Here is an 8,961-nt window from a genome sequence, read left to right on the forward strand (position 1 = left end):
ATTATCTTTTTAAAGTCTTCCTTGACCACCTTATTTAATGTTGCACTGCTCATCTCCTTTAATAACATTCATATTACTTTGCCTTCTTTATTTCATAAATGTAATCATTATCTGAATTTATCTTTTTTTCTTGTCTTTTGTGTATCTCCCTCAATATTATATAAGTTTAATGAAAACAAAAACCATTTCTGTCCCATTTATTTATTTATTTATTTATTTATTTATTTATTTATTTATTTTTGCTATAGGGAGCGTGCGCACGCCAGAAAGACAGAGAAAGACAGAAAGACAGAAAGTGAGAAATCATCCCTGAGGGAGGATGGCCACGCTGCAGTCCCTTCTCCTCCATTCTCCTCTCGGGATCTTGCACCCACATGCACACATGTCTGGTGTGAGTTTAAGGTACTGGGTCCAGGACTTGAGCCACAGTTGACTACATGAGAGTCCAGTGACATAGCCATTATGCCAACTGCTGGTCCCTTGTATACTTAAATTATAGACTTATATCTGGTACTAAGAAGATGTTTAATACTTACTTTTGGAATGGGTGAGTTTAGGGCACACATCTGCTTTCCCCATGGTGCCTGGGTGGTTAATGCAGAGGCATTCCACCCTCAGCGACCTAATACACTGAGAACCGCCTTTGTCCAATGGCAAGAGAAGTCCTGTTTCAACCTAGAAAAAAGTCCCTCAGTCCCCCTCCTTTGAGGCAATTTTCATTCCCTGATGTACTGTCCTGTTAGTTAATAACTTATAGCCATTTCAATCTCTCTAAACAGGTTTTAGTAACTTTGAAATTTGGACCTAATGGGTTGAAATCTTGATCCTGTTTCTATCATGAGGACTTTGGTTTCTTAATACTACTAATTTTTCAGTCTCACGTCCAGTTTTAGCTATAAGTTTTTCTCATATCATTGGATATTCATTTTATTTAATTGAGGTAAAATTCAGGTAACATAAAATTAATCATTTTAGTCAACAAATCAGTGGCATTTAGTACATTCACAATGTTGTATCTGGTTTCAAAGCATTTCCATCACTCCAGAATAAAATCCTGTGTTCATTAAGCAGGACACAGGATTTCCCATCCCTACCTACCTTTTGGCCTCTAGCAACCACCAATCTATTTTTCCTTTATATGGATTTATCTATTCTGAACATTTAATATTAATAGAGTCTTATATGTGATCTTTTTGTGTGCCTTCTTTTATTTAATATGTTTTTGAGAGTCATCTAAGTTTTGGCATCTAGAAGTACTTTATTCACTTTTACAACTTAATAGTATTCCATTGTATGGATATACTATGATTTGTTTATTCACTGGTGGGCATCTGAGTTGTTTCTAATTCTCAACCATTGTGAATAGTGCTAGCCTAATAAATATGAATGCATATGCATCTGTTTAAGTCTCTTAAAAATTCTCTTGTATATATGCCTAGAAATAGAATTGCTGAATCATGTTTAACTTTTTGAGGAAATGAGTATTTGCTTTTAAAATAATGTCATAGGCTACAAAGAGCCTCATGGGTAGTTCTTGGCAGAAAAACAGAAAGTCTACCTTTCCCCAACTCTACTAATTATAAAGAACCATAATTTTAGGGACCAGCAGTTAACGTAATGGCTATGTTGTTGGACTCCCATGTAGTCAACTGTAGTTCGAGTCCCAGACCCAGTGGCTTAAACTCATGCCGTGCGCATATGTGCGCATACCCAAGATCCTGAGAAGAGAATGGAGGAGAAGAAATTGCAGTGTGGCCATTCCCCCTGGGGAGTGATTTCTCACTTTCTGTCTCTCTATCTCTCTCTGTCTGTCTGGCAAGTGCAAGTGCCCTATAGCAAAAACCTCTCCAAAAAAATAAAAAAGGACCATCATTTTACAAAAGTGTTTACCTTTACTGAAAACAAACCCAACAAAATATAATGCTGATTACAAAAATATTAAGAGAGAGCCAAACATTATACATGGAACCTACTTAAGTAAGGAATGAATATATCTTAGTTTCTTTCTTTGTAATTTGCTAGCTTTTGTTTTTGGAAAGATCATTTAATCATTCTGACTTTAGTTGCTTTACTGATTGACCCTGCTCTGGTGGCACACAAGTAACAACAGTGCTTGAGAGGTTGGAAGTCACATCGGAAATCTGGATTTAGTTCCCAGGCCAATCTGAAGACATTAAGTGTGGTTTCATATGCTTGGTAATTCTAGCTAATTAAGAGATTGGGCAGAGGAATTCTGAATTTATCAAAAATACCTATCTTTGTTTCTCCCTTTCCGTCTTCCTCCCTCTGTCTTTTTCCCTGCTTCTTTCATAAAGGAAAAAAAAATACGGTCCTTATGAAATTGGGATTCTGGAAATACTATGGGTATGGAATCTAGAACTTTAGTGATGGCTAGGCAAAAACCTCAATAGTCAGAATCAATCACCTGAATTTATATTTGAAGAAATATATTTTTTAGAAAATTATATGACTAGGCCAGAGTCAGAGTGTTGTTGTTATTTATTACTCTGGTCTGAAATCTAGATCATTGTTTTTGTAACCATAAAGTCAGTTTTCTTCTACTTCAGTTATTTTCTATTTGCTAACAATTAAGTGTTGTACTAGACATGTAAGGTACTTTATTTCATCCTCACAATAATCCTGCATCTTATTAATGAGGAAGCTGGAGTTCATGGGGTTTCAGCAGTTTGTTATGCTCATACAATTAGTAAATGATAGAACCAAAATTGGAAAACAAGTAAATATGATACCAAACTGTGAACTTTTCCTGACATCTAGTTGGGGATCTTGTTGAAAGGAGGGAGAGAGTATAGAACCAGAGTCAAGTCAGCCCTCTTGAGTGACCTACCCAAAGGTTGCCTAGCCCAAACATCTTCCTTGTGGCATCCTAGAAATCTCCTCCAGACATCTCCACCTGAAACCTACAGCAAGAAAGGGACCTTTTCCTTCTTTTGGCCAGCTGTTTGATCTTTAATTTCCCACAGGTATAATCGTGACTCTGGGTGGCCAGGTATATCATGATTATTTTCTCCATGGGATAGGCAGAGAAGACGATATTCAAGGTCAGCATTGTACATGGCCATCACAAATATCCTGTAATTTTAGCTGCCCAAGATTACCTCTTTAAAATACTCTTTTTTCTTTCTATCTTTTCTTTTATGTCTCTCTCTCTCTCTTTTTTTTTTTTCCTTGAGATTTTTGCTGTAGAACACATGTGCTCGCTGGAGAGAGACACAGAGAGGGAAAGTGAGAAATCGGGGAGATAGCCATACCATAGTCCCTTCTCCTCCATTCTCATCTTGGGATTTTGGGCACACATGCATATGCACCCAGTGTATTTTTTAAGCCACTGGTCCGCACTCAAATTGTACAGTCAGCCATGTGGGATTGAATGCCTTAAACACCAGGCTGCCTGCTGGCCTGAATTATCTTTTTTTTAAAAAGTACATTCTTTATCTAATTACAGAAGGCTAGAATTACAAATTGGTTGTGAGACCTGATAAAATTTTTGGGAAGCTTGATATCGAAAGGTGCATTAAGTTTTCTCATCTGACAAAATTTATTATGTGTCCTAGGAGGTGCCAAATGATGGGCCTGTCACTAATTGTACAAATGTAAATGATGTTTGGTCTGTGATTTCAGACAGCTCACAGTTTAGTGGTAAAAACAGATACATAAATATATAAATTGTGATACAGAACTGGCAACTTTGAAAATAGTGTTGTGGAAGATGGATTTTCTGTGACTGGAAACCAACAAACCTAGACATTATTCCAGAAGATTGTTTTCTGACTCAGCTTTCTCCTGACTGTAAGATATACCTACCCATGGCCGGAGTTTAGTTTAAGAACCAGGTGTGTGGGGAGAGGAGTGGGGGAGATCTGCTATTTATTATCATTTCCTAAAAAAAGGACACTCATAGCTGGATAGAGATACAAACCCAGATATAAAAGAGTGACAGTATAAAAAATTTGCAAGTTCTTTCTCAAATGTGGTTATCTGAATGGAGAGTGTCAGAAGCAGCTGCACAACCTGTAGGGAACCAAGGAAGAAGGGAAAAACTTTTTGAGGATGTGCTATGTGTAGTTCTGCTCTGTGCAGCTACTTCTGTTAAGTTCTAGAGTTAGCCACTGGCTAAATATTTTGAGAACTTAGTGGTGTGTGTGTGCAGGGATGTGTGGGTATGTGTGCTTGTGGCCTCTTCAGATTCAGATCCTGGCCTACAATGCTATAGGAAGTGATAACACAAGGCTAGGGGAACACTGAGGAAGAAGAATTTTTGTGGCTGTAATTTTAACTGCCCAAGATTACCTCTTTGAAATACACTGTTTTCTTTCTCTCTTTTCTTTTATCTGTCTCTCTCTCTCTCTCTTTTTTTTTTTCTCTTGAGATTTTTGCCATCGAGCACATGTGCTCACTGGAGAGAGACACAGAGAGGGAAAGTGAGAAATCAGAGGGGATAGCCATGCCATAAAAACATAAGTAAGACCTTGATGTGAGTTTTCCTATGGAAGAAGTTGAGGAGGGAAATTCCAGACAGTGGAACAAGAATGGAATGATTAAAGGGCCTGGGGCATTCAGGACCAGTGAAGAATCTACTGTGTATGGAGCAGAGGCTGTGTGTGTATTGAGGCAACATTGTCTGGAGGGTGGGTTATAGTCAGATTTTATGCCAGGAAAAGAAGATTGTACTTAGAATACAGCATTGAAAGATTTTAGGAAATAATAGGCCTGATCAGATTTGGTTTTCAGGAAGAAAACAGAAAGTCATGTGGAGAGTGGATTGGGTAGGAGGAGAATGGCATCTGAAGAAGATGATAGGCTGAAGATATGGCAGTGGCAATCTAGACAAAGAACGAAGACCAGTTTTAAAGCTCTTTGTGATCTGAAGATTGAGAAGGAGTTGAGAATGACTCATGGTTTCTAGTTTGGTCAGGCCATTAAGCTGAATGACAGATGTACCAGATTGAATAGATTCAGGCATTGGGGGTGGAGGAAAATGGATGAATAAGTGAATTGAGGTGTTTGTAGAACATCAGGTGAAGATGTAGACTATTGGAAATATAGCTCCTGGGATAAGGATTTGGCAGTCATTGTCTCATAAATTGGCAATTAATACTTGGGAGTAAGGTCATTCCATAAGAGTATGTGGAGGAAAAGAGGATGAAGAGGGGATATCACATTTAATGCAGTATTGAAGAAAAATCAGTAATGGTGACATTGAGCTCTTAGAGCAAGAGAAATAGGGGAGAGTACCTTCCTAGAAATTAAGGAAGACATAGGAAGTGATTAAATGATCATAGTTGCATAGATCTCAGGTACTATGACTAGTGAAAGCAGTCTGCTAAATTTGACATGTAGAAGATCAATGTTGACTTAAATAAGTAAAGTACAGTTACTATGGTGTATTTAATAGGTGAGTTAGAAATGGCAAAGTAGATAAAATGAGTAAAAATACTACTTTAAATTTTTTTGTTTTTATCAAAGAAGAATGTGTGCATATTTTAAAAACTTAAACAATACTATGAGATTCTTTTTTTTTTTTTTGAGAGTTTTTCGCTGTAGGGCTCTTGCGCTCGCTAGACAGACAGAGAGAGACATAGAGACAGAAAGCGAGAAATCACCCCCCAGGGGGGATGGTCACACCGCAATCTCTTCTCCTCCATTCTCCTCTTGGGATCTTGGGCACGCACACACATGCGGCCGGCATGAGTTCTAAGCCACCAGGTCTGGGTCACGAACCGTGGTCGACTATGTGGGAGTCCAGTGACATAGCCATTACGCGAACTGCTGGTTCCCCAATACTATGAGATTCTTTAGGAAAACCAGCATTCTCTCTTTTTGGAACTAACTAACTAACTATATATATATGTATATATACATATATATATACACACACACACATATATACACACCTATACACACACACACAATGATTATATATACATAAATATGTACATATTATATATATATTTCCCTCCTTCCTGAGGGTGTATGCACTCTCTAGAGAGACAAAGAGAAAAGGAGAGGGAGAAAGCACCCCCCCCACAACGCTGAACTCCCTTTTCCTCTATTTCTCCATCCTGTCAGGATTTGGGGAATGTGCATGCACACTCCTGGTGTGTTATTTAAGCCTCCAGGGCTGGGATCTGAACCACAGTCATTATGTAGGATCCTGATCCCTTAACACTAGGCTATGGGAACAGCTTCTAGAACTAATATTAGCTATAAGACTTTCTTGATTCATTCTTTAATTTTCTTCCTTAATCTTTTATTTTCATTCTTTTTTTTAAAATTCTATTTGGGGGATTTTCTTGACTTAAGTCATTAAACTCTTTTATTGCATTTTAAATGTAGCAACTACATTAACATCTTCTAGCTCTTTTTTGCTCTCTGTTGATTTCATCTTCAGTGTCCTGTTCTTTTTTTCATACATACAATATCTTCTTTTATTTCTCTGAGGAAGAAGAGGCAGAGCTAAAGATAATGTAATGATGGTCAACAGTTCAGAGAGAACTCAGGAAAACATTTCTATGACTTTTGGGGAATGAAGAACCCTTTTCCCTTTTACAAACAGAATTTACATGGGCTCACCCTACCAGTCTGCCAAATCTGTCCTGACATGGCCGAATAATAAGAGTGGACGCAGCTTCGTTTTGAGCCAAGAATCCTGCTGTGAATATACACATGTGTGTTTGGGATGCTGAAGAAAATTCAGATCTGTCCCAGACTATTGGTGAAAACCATGTCTTCTTTGGCACAGTGTGATAATTGGAAAGGCACAATTATTTTCATACCAGTTTGAACCATGTAGCCAATGGGTGTAAGAGCTAAGAACCTGATGATTTAATATTATATGTCTGTATCTATTCAGATAGAGCAGAAAACTGAAGTAAAAACCATGGAAGAGATTCATGTTTAAATTACATTTTTTTGAGTTCTAACTTCATGTCCCAAATTTTCCTGGATATTTTCTCAGGTAATTCTTACACTTTCATGAATTAGGTATTCTTATCCCCATTCTTGATAAAGAAATAAAATCTCTGAAAGGCACTAAGTCTTAAGGGTAACCAAGGACTTTTGAGTCCAAGTTCAGACTTCTATCTCTAAGCAAAAATTGAAGAGAATCTGTAAAATAAGTTACATAAAAGAGAAAAAAAATCTACCCTTAACTTACCATTCCTCTATTTGTAATATCTGGAGTATTAATTAGCATATATTATGATTTAAATATCTTTGCAGGAATAATTTGTTACTTTGTCCCATGAGAACTTTTTCTTTACATTTGCCATTTTCTGTAATCCATTCTATATTTGTAAGATGGGAAAGGGAGGCCCATGTCTCTATTAAGCTTTCTACAGATACATTTTGACTTCTCTATTATCATAAAGTAAGAAAGATAAATTCATTAGAGAAAAACTAGAAAGTATAGATTTTTAAAAAGATATAAAAGTTCTATAATTCCCATTTAGAGAGAATTATAATGTCAATTTTATTTTATGCATGGATGAAATTTAAGGTGGAGTCATATTTATATACAATTCTACAAAATGCTATAAACATCTCATGTAGTAAACATTCCTGTATCATTGCTTTTATTGACAGTAGGATTTTCGTTGTATGATTATAAGCAATCTTTGTTTCATTCACCCACCATTCATTAGCTACTCACAAACTGTTTTATACAAAACCCCAATAGATTTCCTTTGTCTTTTACAGCTCATACCCCTGACCTTATTTACCTTTCAAGTAGTGGCAGATTTGGACTCATGATTTTATAACTGCAATCTCACTAAGTATTGAACTCACTATATTGCTGGAACAGCTCAGTGAAAAGTAAACAGTTGTGTAATGCTTATTTTCAGCATGATATCCTACAGTGAAGATACCAGATAAGAAGTGATTAAAGTACAGACCGAAGACTCTCAGAGTGAAAAGCATGGGTCACTGGTTTATTGCTTTTCACATAAAAGAGGGAATAAAAAGGAAAGAAAGTCAGAGACAGAGTGTAAATGAATTTGACTGTCTGACCCTTGAGAAATTTGGGATTTGAGCACTGAATCTTAAACACCTCTAGAGAAGTACTAAGTTCAAAATTTAATAGATCAAACCAGGATATGGGAATATAAAACCAACAGCTTCCTCACACCTCCATGTAGAATAGAGAGCTCTTTGAAAAATTTTAGGGCATTAATGGGAAAACTTTGTAGGAAACCAGCTATGTGTGTTAGCAACTGGAAATTGCTTATCCTGGGCAAAGGATAGAGGTGAATCCAGGGGAATTATAGTCACTGTTCTTACTTGCATTTCTTGAACACATTTAGAAATGTGGCTTGATGGGGCCCCTGATGTTGAGAGAAATGAAGGGAAGTTGAAGAAGACAAATTAAATTAATAACCTGGAGATCTGAATTGATCTCTCTTCTACATTAACATTCTGTATAGGTTACCTAACCTGTCTATGTCTTGATATCCTTCTGTATAAGTTGGGGATCCACCTTATAGACATATGTGTGAAGTGAATGAAATAGTGACATAATGAGTTTGGAGACAGAATGAAAAGGATAAAACTCTGTAGATTATGGGGTCATGAGAAATAATAGTAACTATTATCTATTTATGTTTTCTTGATTTTATTGTTCCCATAATGCAATTTTTTTAAAGATTTATTTTTTAAACTTTATTTATTTAGTTAGTTTAAGTTGACCAGAGAGAAAAGAGAGAGAAAGTGAGAAAGCAAGACACCAGGTCCAGGACTCAAACCATGGTCGGCCACATGGGAGTCCAGCCCCATTTTTTTTTTTAAATTAATTTTTTAAGAGAGATTTTTGCTATAGGACTTGTGCTCTTGCCAGAGAGACAGAAAGTGAGAACTCACCCCACAGGAGGGACAGCCATGCCACAATCCCTCCTCTTCCATTTTCCTCTCAGGATTTTGGGCATGCATGTGCAGACGACTGTT

The sequence above is a fragment of the Tupaia chinensis genome, unplaced genomic scaffold (assembly GCF_000334495.1).
Source record: "Tupaia chinensis unplaced genomic scaffold, TupChi_1.0 Scaffold000565_1, whole genome shotgun sequence".
NCBI lineage: Eukaryota > Metazoa > Chordata > Mammalia > Scandentia > Tupaiidae > Tupaia > Tupaia belangeri.